The sequence below is a fragment of the Fukomys damarensis genome, unplaced genomic scaffold, assembly GCF_012274545.1.
Source record: "Fukomys damarensis isolate Sample0158 unplaced genomic scaffold, DMR_v1.0_HiC HiC_scaffold_26, whole genome shotgun sequence".
In the NCBI taxonomy this organism is placed as follows: domain Eukaryota; kingdom Metazoa; phylum Chordata; class Mammalia; order Rodentia; family Bathyergidae; genus Fukomys; species Fukomys damarensis.
Genome location: NW_022900938.1, coordinates 27653605 through 27668052, shown reverse-complemented (window position 1 = coordinate 27668052; position 14448 = coordinate 27653605).

Below are 14448 nucleotides of genomic sequence, written 5' to 3'. Positions count from 1 at the left end.
CCCTCACAGTGGAGAGTGCAGCATTCAAGACTCAATCTCGTAATTGATCTCTGGGCCATAATCCTTTAATGAGCCTGCTGGTGCCTTGACCTAAGACATTTCAGCCTTTGAACTGTGTTAAATCAAGTTGCGATCTTAATAAATTACCTAGTCCTAGGAGTTCTGCTACAGCAGCAAACACAGACTAATAATAGTTATAAGTGCTATATTTGGAAATTACAAGGATGAGCTTATCTAGGAAATGGATAGGTGGGAATACGATGATTAAGGCAGAAGAATAAAAAAAAAAATCCAATAGTTGCCAGAGTGCTAGGAGGAATACCAGACCAGCACAGTTTCATAGAGGACCAGTGAAGCAGAGGATTTCAAAGGGGAGAGGGTCTGGTGTCTTAAGTGAGCTAAAGACTGGAGATAACCATTGATCCCAACAACAAGGACAGAAGGCTGAATGTGGTGATACAAAACTGTAATCCATCCCAGGGAGGCTGAGGTAGGAGGATTTCCCCAAGTTTGAAGCCTCCTGGGCTATACAGTGAGGTCAAGGTCAGCCTGAGCTAGGGGGACCTGTCTCAAAAAACAAGCTAACAAAACAAAAATAAAGACAAACTAAAAGACAACTTTATATGAAAGATGAGAGTAAGTCAAAGGTTCAAAAAGGGGCTTTTTATACTTGATTTGGTCACTCCAATGGATTCATACTGCACGGATTATAAATCATCAGGTGTCTGCTAGACTAGTAGCTTCAATTTTGAATTGAACATCTTAGAAGAGGAATGACAATTCAGTAATGATTCAAGAGTAATTAGGTTTTAAACTATTATTTTGAAATCATTGATTGAAACTTTTCTTAAATAATTTATGCAACACCACTGAGTCATCATTCCAATTCAAATGAATTTTTGATTTTGGCTAACCACTTCCTTCTCCTTTTATTTCTGAGATTTAGGGTAACTGGCTTTCCCTATGTGTGTCTGTCTTCTGAAACAACATAAACCTTCTCTTTCTCCTCCATCACAAAAAAAAACAGAAACAGCAGCCTCCTTAATTTATTTAAGTGCTCTCGATTTTACAAACATTGATTTTAAAACATTAACCAGCACTGAAAGCAACATATCCACTAACAACGGCTGTTGCAACTACTTGATGTGAATCTACATAGCCTCTGTAGTCTTAATTCTAAAGCATGTGAGAAAAAATAATCACAGAAGCAACACACTTTCCTGGGTAAATATTTCTTTTTTGCTGTTTGAACTTGTACTCTTTTCTCAATTAAGATATTTTAAATGCAAACAAACAAGAATAAAATATTATAGGTATCATGGTGAAACTCAATGCCGAGGATATGCTTGGCTCATTTGCAGAGTTCAGCACCTGAAGGTAATCTAGTGATTCACCAGTCTCTGAGAAACGTTATGCGAGGCTTTGTACCAGCTGTTAGGGACAGACTTTCAAAGGAAAAGCCCTTGATTATTTATCTTTGTCAAATTTCCATATTTGATAAAGTTACTAACGTTTGATAAGTGCTTGATAAAGTGTGCTGAATGAACAAATGGATCATGTTGATGCCCACAACTGCTCCAAAGGCTACAAAAATAGCTACAATTCAAAGCACATAGTTTCAAAGTTAAGAAGATTGAAAATTTCTTCCTATGGCACATGCTAAAGTTCAGCAGTTTATTTATAGAACCTTTTTTCTGCTTCTTTCTCCCATTGCTACAAATGTTAAACATCAGTCTGTCACGCATGCAAAGTGCTGATCTCATTGACCTATAAGAGCACTTTTTCCCCCTTGCAGCATCATAAAGATGTTATATGGGTTAACTGCTCGCAGGCTCCTCTTCTGGACCACTCTTTAAAATAGCTTATTGTGGGCCAGGGATTTAGCTCAGTGGTTCGGTGGCCTGCCTTGCAAGGACCCGAGTTCAATCCCCCGGTACCAAAAAATAAATAAAAATAAAAATAAAATAAAATAAAATAGCTTATTGTATGTTCTTCATAGAAATTTATAAAATGAGTCTGCAAGATAAATCATTAAGTACGAGTACTTCCACTTTTCCCTGAGCCTTTGAAAGAATTTTCCTCAGTCAGTGGGACTGAATCTAGCCTGAGAATGTAGAAACTAGGTCCCTCTGGAGAAAAGCCTTACGAAAGATGAGATCTGCTCTGCACTTCTCCAGTGTCACTCCATGAACTTCTCTTGGGTGCACTGCGTCTGGCTTCCTGGAACTCCACGTGGCGATGTCTAGTCTAAAGCACACGCTTCGGAGAGGGAAGATTTGAACGAGTTCCCTTTGCCACCTTTTCCTCTATTGCTTTGAATATTAAGTCCCCTGGGAATAGCAAAGAACTGTGTTAGAGTGTGAAACACTTCACAGATTTCAGCGTGTCTACCTCTTGATTCAGAGCAGTTCTAATGGCCTCCAAGACAATTAGAGCATCATGTATAGGCACTGTGTCCAATAATCATCGTAATTATCACTACACTGCATCTGCTTTATCATTATCTTGAATTTTTGCTAAAGAATAGAGTTCCAAGTGGTTTTTGATACAGTATAAGTTCCCATAGCTCTTGAAGATGAAAGAAAATAAGACTATTTCTCCCTTTTTGTATAATTAGAGGGCCATCTTCTATAAAACATGGTCAGCCAGGAACTTCATAGGATCTTATATCTGAGGCTTTTAACAAAATTTCAGCATAGAATAATTAGTTCATGAATATAGATATCATACCTTCATATTTTGCCCGAATATTCAGTTTGATGTCATGAGGAGCGTTCTCAGCCAGAAATTATACACCACTCAAAGTACCTCTGAAGTGTTTCTTTGAAGTTGGAACACTGTTTGTTTCTTTGGTTTTTACTGATGATTGTTAACAACTGTGTGCTGAAATATCTTTGGGGTAGCTACCCAGCATAGAAAGCCTGCGCTAGCAAATGCCAGGTTTAGTATTCACTCGAAAGTTATCTGTATCATCAGGCTCTTGCAGATGAGGAAATGGAAGCCAAAAGAGAGAAAATAACTATAATGCTCACTAAGTTGAAAAGTAAAGTTGAGATGTAAACCCAAGTGTGATTCATTTCCAGCTGTTTTTCTTTTTGTCATAGCTGTTTTTCTTTTTGTCATAGCAACATAATATAATTATGTGAATGTTCTATCATCAAGCAACTGATACTCCTCAGGTAGACAAATTCCATTCTGCCCAGGAATTGTTAGTTCTCCATCCACACATGTACACATATTTTTCACTTTATTGTTATGTGGTCCAAATATAGAAATTTATTTTTAGCCTATTCAGGCAACTCTACTGAATATCATGGAGTTATCTCATTTTCAAAATTTAAAGGGAGACTAACTTAAAAATGGGTGCAAGAATAGGGAAGGAAAACACTTTGCATGCTAACACCTAAATTGTAAATGCCACATCACTTTTAAAATGTGTTAGACCAGATTAGCTTTAAAAGGTTTAGTCATTAGGGATTTTTCCATTGCCAGTAATATGGCCAGTTGAAACTAGCTAAAATGTTTTAATACAAGTTTTCTTTTCATTAGAAGTCTTTTAAGACTGGATTTGGTCTCCAACTAATAATCATAAAATACTTTAGGGCCCTATTTAAGAAAATGAGAGAAACTAGGGCAAGTTGCAGAATTTTATTCTTGACTGAGAGGGAAAAAGAAGGCAGTATTTCTGGTTTATATAGAAAATTAACTGCCTAATGTGATGCCAGCATGAAAATAAGGGTACATAGCTGTGAAAGTCTGCACCTCAAGGGGAATTTGTGTTCAGTGCTCCCTACACATAAAATGTCACATGTTGTCTCAGGCATACAAGAGAGCAAATGAATGTGTTCTCTAAGGAACTAAGAAAAAAGGGGACATAATGACATAATCTGCCATTCAGACTTCAAACAACAGCATGCACTATTGCACACAGGAAACCTCAGTGAACTTAGAAACATACCTCTTTCAGTTACATAAAATTCTTTCAGTTAGGTCAGTAACAAATAGCAAAATAATTATGCACATGCCAGCTTCTAAATTAGATGAATTAGTGCTAAAAAAAAATCAAGCAACATGCTCAGAACCCCCGAATCTGTTTTTCACCTCTTAATTTTTTTTCTTCTGAGAATATTAAATAGTGATGCATAAACACATGCTGAATATTTTCCTTTAAAAGATTAGGACTTAGAATTTTGACACTGAACACATCCAAAAGAGGACTCTAAACCAGAACTAGAAGGATAACATCTCTGAAGTTCCTCCACCTATAAAGTATGGACAACATCTAACCATGAAGGGCACAGTATGAAGTTCTGCACCCAGCTGGTAAATGAATTTTGAACTTTTCTACCCATTGGCACATTCTTAAAAATGTTGGTTCTGCAGAGAAATAACAGGAGTGAACAGTGACAGCTCTGGGCATGAAGAATGTGTGATGGTGTTAACTTGGATGTCCAGACAATCTGGCCTCTCTGGTAGAGCACAGGCATCAGAGAGTGTTGCCGGAAGGGCCTGACTGTGCCTAGAATTAGACCTAAGTGCCCTGCAGCGGAGATCTCTACAGTTACCCACTAGCAGTACTTGTGAGAAATAGGCTCCTTTTTCAGTGAAAATATCTATCAAATTCTTTCAAAAATCAATAAGTGCATTCCACTATATAGTTAATAGAAACTTAAGAAACTGTCTTTTATTTTAAGAACATCCCCTTCCCATTCCTATACAGGATACTGAGAGGGAAAGGCATAAGGCAGAGGAGACATAGAATCCTTACTGAGGATCTTACCATCTCAGAGATTCCCAAGAAACACGGGGAAGAAATCTGCCGCGTGTCTCAGGTTTAGGGCGCATAAGCCAGAGGGATAAAACATCAGGATGTCTTTATATCATCACAGAGGACAATGTGCAAAGTGACAGTACTTGATGAAAAGTAGATTTAAATTTAATAAAGAAATTTAAAATAATATAAAGTACAGATTAAATGGCCTGACTGGTCAGTGCTATTTATGTCTTCATGAGAGTTTTGTTGCTTTTCTTTTTTAGGTCTTTATGAGACTCTATTGTACTGGCTTGTGAAGGCCAAATAGGGCTTCCATTCATGTCAGCAGAGGACCTAAAAATCTGTGACTTGTGTCAGAATGTAGCACTGGCATACCTTGTATTGTATATACACCTCACACCCCCTGAAGAATTACATGGTGAGATAAACATGCATTCAAAAATTGTGTGAGCACCATTCTCTGTTTAGTTCATCTGACAGGATAGGGGAAGAGCAGGGGTAGTTATTGTTTCTGGCTATAGAGGCTCAACTAGTTAAATTAATTTTTTAAAGCTTCAAATAACTTAGTAAATATGATAGTCATTTATATTCTTATTTTTAAAATTTAAGTATATTAGTTTGTTAGAGCTGTCAAAAGAAAACACCACACATGGGCAGATTAAAGAGTTTTTCTCAATGTTCTAAAGCCTGGAAACACGAAATCTAGGTTCCAGTTAGGTTTATTATCTTTTAGGTCCATAAGGAATCTGTTCCAGGCCTGTGTCCTTGGCTTATACACAGCTGCTTTCTTCCTGCCTCTTCATATGGCCAAGACATGGCCCTGGTATCATTTTCTGTGTCCACGTTTCTTTTTCTTATATAGGTATTAATCAAAATAGGTTTTTCTTTAAAAAAAAAAGTCAAGCTGACCAGTCAGTTATTTTAACTGAATTACTACTAGTCTAAAGCCAAGTCTCCATTACAGTCACATTCTAAGGAACCGGATGTTAGAGTTATGGGGAAACACCACTGAGCCCATAACAGAAGCAAATGAAATGAATGAGTGAATGAATGTGGATAGATATGTTGTGTAAATGTCCAGGAATAGAATAGGAAACTGGAACCTTGGAAAAGTCACCTACAGGAGTGAGCAACATGTGTGGTCCTGATTTTATGGCACAGTTTGAAAGTCATAAAAAATTTTGATGCATTATCTTCCATAAAAGTGGTAATCTTGCTTTGATATTTAATACTTAAATTCATTTCAGGGGTAGTAATAGAAATGTAATAAGAATGATTTATTAAAAAAATCTTTGTATAGTACTCCAGAAAAAAATTATGTTTTCTAGCTTATAGACAATAAATTTGGTACTCCTGTTGTTTTTCATGTGTGCCCTGGAAATTTAGGAAAAGGAAGGCCCTCAGACCTAAAGACTCATTTTTAAAATATTGGCAGTAAAGCTTTTATTCATCAAATATCAGGGTATAGCTTTGTTTTCTATCCTCTTTCACAGGAGTAGTTTTCTAAGTCTTCCCCTTTCTCATTTTTTAAGACATGCCTTCACTATACTTGAGTGGTTCTGACTGCATTTTCTTCTGAATGCTGTATGTGAGTATAAGAGTCACATAATATTTAAGTCTATTTAGTAAACCTTATTAGGGTTATTAAATGCATAAAATAAAATAAATAAGATAAACCACTTAAATATTGCATGGTTTATTTTATACAAGGAACCTAAAATGTAAAGATCAAGGGAAAAGATAACAGGAAGTAAGGAAACATATTTTTCAAATGGGAAGGTGATCAAGAGATGAAGGCAGGATAGAGAGAAGGGCGGGAAAGGGGATGAAACAGAACTGAGGTGTGAAATGTACCTGTACCAACTCCACACAGCGGATGCAATTATTGTGCAATGCGAACCTGCTCTAATAAAAAATAAAAACTGGATAAAAGGATGTATGTGAAGCAGAGCATGTAGCACAAATTAGTGTTCAGGAAATGATAGATTTCCTGTGCTAAGTGTTTGGATTTCCATGCAGTTTTTTTATTTCTAAGTAGAAAAATGAGAGTTACTCTTACGAGCTGCCTGAAGACCTCCTGGTTCCAGAAGGGAGGACTCCTCCTGGTGGGATGGGGCATCGCACAAGAGCACCGAGTATCTCTAAGGATCTGCGACTGCGCAGCAAACCTCACGCAAATAGTATTAGAAAGACTATCGCTGTTCCTTTGATGAGGAACTTGAGGCTCAGAGATGTTGTCATCTATCCAAAATAATTTTATTATTAAATGAATGGACTCGACATAGAGCTTTGGCCTTTGGATCCCAAATGGGTCTTCTGGGAAAACCAGCCCTCCTCCTCATATAGATCACCAAGAGCTCCCTCCAGACCTTGGGGATGCACAGCAGTGGCCTCACCTCAGCCTCTTACCCATCTACCGGTGCACACCTCACCTTCTCCGCCTATGCCCTTGACCTCTCCTTTCCCATAAGCCTGTTTCACCATCCACAGAATGGGGTGAAGAGCACCTTCCAAAAAGGCAGCAATGACGGTTATATGAGCATAGAACATGCAAAATGCTTGAAACTGAGCCTGACACATAATGAATATACAAACTTTGTAGCTATTTCTGTTGTTATTAATAATATTCAAATTCTTCAGCAATGAATTTATTCACTGTCTCTGTCCCTTCAACTTCTATCCTTCCCAAGCCAACTCTTCCACACGAATGCCTTTTATCTAGGTTACCTCCTAATTGCCCCAAACCAGGGAATATTTTGCATCTCGCGTTTTGTTCTTAGCTCCCTGTTGCATTTGACCTGACCTATTTCTTTGGCGTTCAGAACGTTATTCATCCTTGATTGCCTCTGGCAGCCCCATAAAGTTATACAGATTGTAAGCGGCTTCAAGGACGCACCTCTAAAGGAAAAGGACACATATTAAAAATGAGGTGCAGATGTGTACTTGTTGCAGTGACTTTCCAGCAGATGGCAGTAACATGTTCTGCTGTAATAAAACTGGGCTATTAAGATGACTTCCTGACAGATGGAGAAACGCGTGTTGAGGAAGAAGCCCCTCTTCCATTTTACACAAGGACATAGCATGGCCTGGTCACAGAGGAGCTTCTGATTCTTCCTCCTTATCTGCTTTCATTGGGTCATTTTTCTTTGCCTGTCTCTCACATGCCTCAGAGGTTCTCTCCTGCACTTGCTCTACAAACTTTAATTGGGTAATTTAATAACTCTTCCCAGTATGGCCATGGCCTTTTTGCTAATGGGTCCTAAATCTTTCCCTCTCTCGCAGACTTCTTCGGGTTTCCAATGTCCAGCTTCCTCCTGAACACTGAACGTATCAAAAAGTCAGTTCACCTCTGCCTCAGAAGTGAAACCCAGGTGTCATTGTCAAATCCGGATAACTCAATCTTTCTGGGTATTTTCATGGAAAGCTCAGTTTGTTTCTTATAAGCTGAGGATATTGGGTGAACAGAGGCACACATTTGTGGAGCTTCACCTTGGCTCTCATCCAGATGAGTGTTGCCCCCAAACTGAGTGTGCGGCACATGCCTGCCCTCCCAACCTCTTCCCCAACACTTCAGTCTTTGTGGCAGGTACAGAAGGGAGCCAAGATTGGCTTCCAACTCAGGAGGCACCGATCAATTTAGAAAAGGATTCATCCCATTTTATCAGTGTAAAAGGGCCATCTAAATTAGAACAGCAAGAAGTTACCTTAGACATCCTGTACCCCTCCACCATCCCTAGTCTAAGGCTACTAATTTTATGTCAGGTGTTTAAATGTGTTCTTTCTATTTGCTATTCTAGTGTAGGCTTTTTCTATCTCTCAATTGGAAATCTTAATCAATTCTTTGCCTACTGAGACATTACCATCTTATACCATCATTATCAATTTTTGACACAGCTGACAAGCACATCTACCTAACTAAAAATCCAAACTTGACTACCAAATTGAATTTATTTTTAAAGATTTTTGTAAACTACAGGATTAAATTAACGTATTATGATTTAGCCTTAACACACCTTCCTCAGGAATCTCTCTCTGACCACATCTTCTAAAAATCCTCCCTGTGTGTGTCTGGGATGCTGACATTTCTTTCTGATGATGTGAGATGTCTCTTCCCTGGCCTATCACTTTACTATGACCTCCTTAAGAACACGACTTACATCTTAGTCATATCTGTGTTCATGATGCCTAGATCATCTCTTGAAATATATTAATTATTCAAATTTTTTTTAATTCACAGGAGGTTTCTTCTCAAATTTTACTAATTTCCTTTTATTTCTGTCTTCTGCATGTTTATATGAAATTTTTAAAAGCATATTTCAATGTTTTTATTTATCTATAGATAAGCATCCTCTAAGTTCAGAAGTATATATGAGCTACCTCAGCATTTTGAATATAACAAGTCCAAACCTTTTCTTCTTATCAGTCCGTACTTGCCCCTCTTTCTCTCATGAACTTATACGAAAAATATAAAGCACAAAGTACCTGATAAGATGTTCTGGATACTTTAGGTGATCCATGCACAGTCTAATGTGAAGCAGATATTTGTTTTTGGTTTGTTTTTTTACTTGGCATTTTCTATTACCATACTTTAGAAATATTTAATATTTTGAGATATTTATATATTGTGGTAAGAAATGATGTAATTAACACAAAAAGTTACCTTAATTCTATTTGACAGTTAAATCTGTCTTCTTTTACACTCAGGGTGTCTTAAAACTAGAAGACATTTGTACGCACCATGGTGAGATTGTATTTATTTCTGTATTATTTAAACCAGACTGTTCACCAGTACCTCTGGAACTGCCTCTTTAAAATCAGCATTGTCCTCCACTCCCTTAACCACTTCTCCAAATGCTTTCTACTTCTTCTCGCCTTAATAGGAATGGGACAACTTGCCTGAAATTCCACCATCCGCGAACCTTCCTCATGTAACTTGAGGTCATTTTGCTCACTGACCACCCCTTTCCAGTCTCTCGTTAAAAATCCTGCCATTCAACTCATTCTAGTCCAGTGTTCCCCACCGCAGCATCGTCACGGTTACTAAATTTCATGTGTTTCCTGCATTCATTAGGGATGTTCACACTTAATTTACAGCCTTCCTCTGCCTTCCAAGCCCATCCTGGGACGCAGTCATAATCTCTGAGTTCCTCGATATATTTTCTCCTCTACTTGATTGTAGCTTTTGTTCTCATGGTTACAACTACATCCTAAATGCATAACTGTGCTATTCTATAACTGCTTAAACTAACAACTCAGTCACCTCTCATTTGCTTTGCCAAATATTCATCCTACTAACATTCTCTAAACTCACCAAGGCCCCTACTTAGTTTAATCCTTCTGTCTTCCAACCTCCTCTTCCTTTTGCCCTCTTCTCTATGGATCGAACTTGCGTTCCATGGTACATTACTTCAGGAAAACTCTAGCTCTGTTGGTGGCAACCTAAATTTCCTGTTTTCTGTCCCCACTCTCACTGTAGCCCACCATGCAACAGGTGCTTCCTTTTTACCTCCTAAAATCACTCTGTGGGCAAATTCAGATATCCGCTGCCTCATACCTGATCTAAAACTGTGAAGAAGGTTTAGACGAATTCACGCAATAGGCTCCATTCCTCCATCTCTTTCAGGATGAAACTGAACTTTCCGTATTCTCTTCACAAAACCTACTTGCACCACATTTAGCATCTTAATAGAGAAAATAAGTGGTCTCAGATCATAACATTTTCACCTCCAAGCTACCAAACATACAAATAAACCATACCTGCATCAATTTCAAGTTCCTTCCCCTCAGTGACAACAGGAATACTTTCTGTTCTCCTGCCTTTTGGTTATATTTCTATTCATGATTTCAGTTCATCAACTTTCCCTCTCAGGACTTTTACAACATTAAATCATCTTTATCTTTTTTCTGTAGTCAAATTTCTTTATCTAGATAAATTCCTCTAGATGGCCTTTCAGCATATGTGAGGCTCTGCCTTTAAAATATAAGACCTCTCTCTCAAGTTACTATATTAGTTTGCCCTGTACTTTAAAACTAAAGTATTCGAGAAAATGTCTGCATTCATTATCTCTCGGTCCATCTTTCACTCACCTCAGCCTTCCTCCAAACCATTTCATTTCTAGCAAAATAGTTTTCCTCAGTAAATTATATATATAATATATATGTTACTCAACTCAAAGAATATAGTCAAGTCACTTAATTTTTACTGCCTATAAGAGTCTAGATTTGTTAAAGATATTCCTTCCTTCCTTTTTGTTGTTTCTCCTTCTTCTTGTCTGCTTTTCTCCACTGTCGTAACAGAAGTCAGCATTTTTGTAAGGCCTTCCTGTGGACTCACACTCTCTGTACTCTCCCCATTGCTCCAATTCCCATGAGAAAGCAGCTGACTTCATTGTTTGGTCTGAACCTCTCCCCTAAGCTCCAGGGACACAAAACCAACTGTCCTTTGGACACCTTAGTACCCAATAAATTATCCAATTTCTCTCCAAGTCAGCTTTCTTCTGGTGTTTTGACACCATCTAATGATATCTCATTCCATTTAGTTTTATAGACCCAAAAATGAATGAAACTCTTGTGCTCGCTCCTTGGAGCCAACCCACTACCTTTGTTAGTTTTTCATTCTAAATAACTTTTTAAATAGTTCACTTCTGTTCACATTTGTCCAAGTCTGTCTGCATTTTCCTGGGGCACAATTGGCCCACTATATCCTAGTCTCCACATCTGAGGAATCATTAAAATAGGGCTAAAAATGTTTAGAAAACTAACAAAAGCAATATAATAAATACATGATTTAATAAATAAAATATTAAAATAATAATATAAAATGTATCAAACTAGTATAATAAATAAAAATAATTTAAGTAAAAATAAAGTATAACAACTCTTTATAGAACTTTTACATAGGTAGTATAAGTAATCGTATGTATTATAGGTAATCTAGAAATGCTTAGACAGAGAAGGTGCATAGATTATTTGCAAACATTATACCATTTCATATAAAGTAATTGAGCTTCAACAGATTTCGTTGTTGCCTGAACAGTCCTAGAAACAATCACAAAAGAATACCAAAGAATAACTGTACTGCCATACTGAAGATCCTAACTGGTCCACCATGTATATTTTACTTTTTTCCCAATCTAGGCTATACCTAAGTGACTGATTTCTACCAGAGGTAATTTAGATTTCCATGAGAGATTTTCAATGTCGTCACACTTTAGTTGCTATGGCTGGGAAGCAGAGAACAAGTACTTCTGAAATCTATTGGGTAGAAACTAACACCCTAAAGTCAAATGAATAGTCTCCTATAGCAGATAACTGGTCCAAAATGTAGACACGGTGAAGGTTGAGGAAAAAACCTGCAATAGAGGTAGACTGAACTTTTTACACTGCACATCTGATTCTACCCACTTCTTCCTTCTTCTCTCTCTCTCTCTCACAATCTCTCTCTCCCTCCCTCCCTCTCTCTCTGTCTTCCAAAATCTTCAGTAACTTTCAAGACTAGAATAGTCAATGTGACTCTCCATGTCCTTTGCGATCAGACTCACCTCCCTCCAGAGATGCCCTCCTTCTGCTACATTTCTATACACTGTGCGGCCTCCTAGCTCAGGATATTTGCATACGTTGCTTTACCCATCTGGGAAATTCTTCAGGTAGTTAATCCAATTTATTCTTCAAATATCAGTGGAAGATCTTTCTCCCAAAGGATTTGTGTATGACTTCCTCATTGGGTTAATTATTCTACTTCAGACCCTTAAGAGTTGATGTCCTTTGTGGGCTATACATAGTTCAGTATTTACATTGGCTATGTGCTGTGCTTTATTATGACTTCACTGTCACTATATTGGAAACAATAAAAGGTAGATAATATATCTTTATTCTATTTTATTTTATGTCAAATTAAATTGCATTATAAATGATTGAACATTAAATTTTAAATACATAGCTCCAGAAATGTCAAGTGATTTGATCTAAATCACACAGCTCATTAGCAGACAAGAGTGAGCTTGAATCTGTTTTTCTTTATTGAGTGTTACATTTATTCTTTTTAAAGTGGTGTCTTATGCATTTGTTTAATTCTGTAGCTTTTTAGTCAAAGTAAATCTTTTGTAGAAGCAGATGCAGAGAACAGTTTCAAAGAGATTAAAGCACATGACTCCTTTGATCAGAAACAGTGCAACACAACCTCATCATAAAAGGCTCCTCCACCTCCCTACCTGCCCCTGCCTACCCTTTTCCAGGGCCATGAATAACTTGCCTCAGAATAACTTCAATGAGATGATTGTGGATTGGAAAGAAATCAACTATATTCACCTGAGGGTCATTTGTGGCATTTCTTGCTGCCACAGTATAAGGTACACTTGATATTTGTTAATTCCAAATTGAGAATACCAGTATAGTATACCAATATAATATAGAAAGACCAAATAGCTGTTGTGACTGGCTGGTATATTTTCTTCAGCAATTTCATCAAATCATATGTACATGTTTCTGTATAAAATAGAAATAACACTAATTCTCTCATGTTATCAATGGTAGTCTATGAAACATGTTCCACATTCCATCCTTGATCAAAACGTCCATTTTCTGAACACAAATCGCATTTTTAGGCAACTTTATTTTCTTGTTATTTATCTTATTTTATTTTTGCCTGTGTTGCCAGTTAGATAAGCCCCTCAAGGAAAAGCAAACATACTGCATGTATATCACTGCAGCCAGTTTCCAGAGCAGGGGGAAATCAGAATGAAACTAGCATGTAGACGCTATTCTTATTCATTAACAGAGAGCTCATGCCCACAAGGTGCGGCATTTCTGGCTCTGTGGAGCAACAGCTTAATACCTCCCTGCATGCTACGAACCTCCAGGTTTTTGATAATAGATAGAAACAAGTTTTAAGGGCAAGCCTGTGAAAACAGTAAACTTATTTTCCTATTTTCTTACATACAAATTTCATTTGCAATTAAAAGTCAGTGATAAAGTATATATCTTATATTTTAGGAGCATTTAACAATGCCATGATTGGGGTGGGGATTTAGCTCAGTGACACCACGCCTGCCTGGCAAGCACAAAGTCCTGAGTTCAATTTCTGGTACTGGAAAAAATAAATATATAAAAATGACACAATTAAACACATACAAGTAGTTTCTAGTAATTTCTATAATGAATATATATGTGTACACATGTATAATGAATGTATATTATGTATAACAAATATATATAACATGTATACATTATAAAACATGCCCTTTTTCAAGAGGATTGTCTTTTGCAACTGTAGTATAGGCAGAAAATGTGTCAACTCTAGGAAATGCTTTAATGTTTGGAACTGTATCTCAAACTCCCTCATGCCAGTAGCATTCAAGGATAAAAAGGAATTATCCACATGACTGAACGGTTATTCCTTAAAAAACACAGCCTCTTGTTCAAAAATCTAAAATTTGTGACTTGCTATTAAAATATTTTAAACATGTCAACTTGATTTTTAAAACATATATATATATAGATATAGATATATATAGATATATATATATTTGCTTCTGAAGTAATGTTGGCTCAAAGTTTTGCCAAATTTGTATTCAAAATATTTGATCTGATTCGATTGTTTGTCTGATTACATTAGTTAGTCTATAAAATACAAAATGCTTGAACTCTGGAAGACATTGGTATAGGAAAAGACTTTA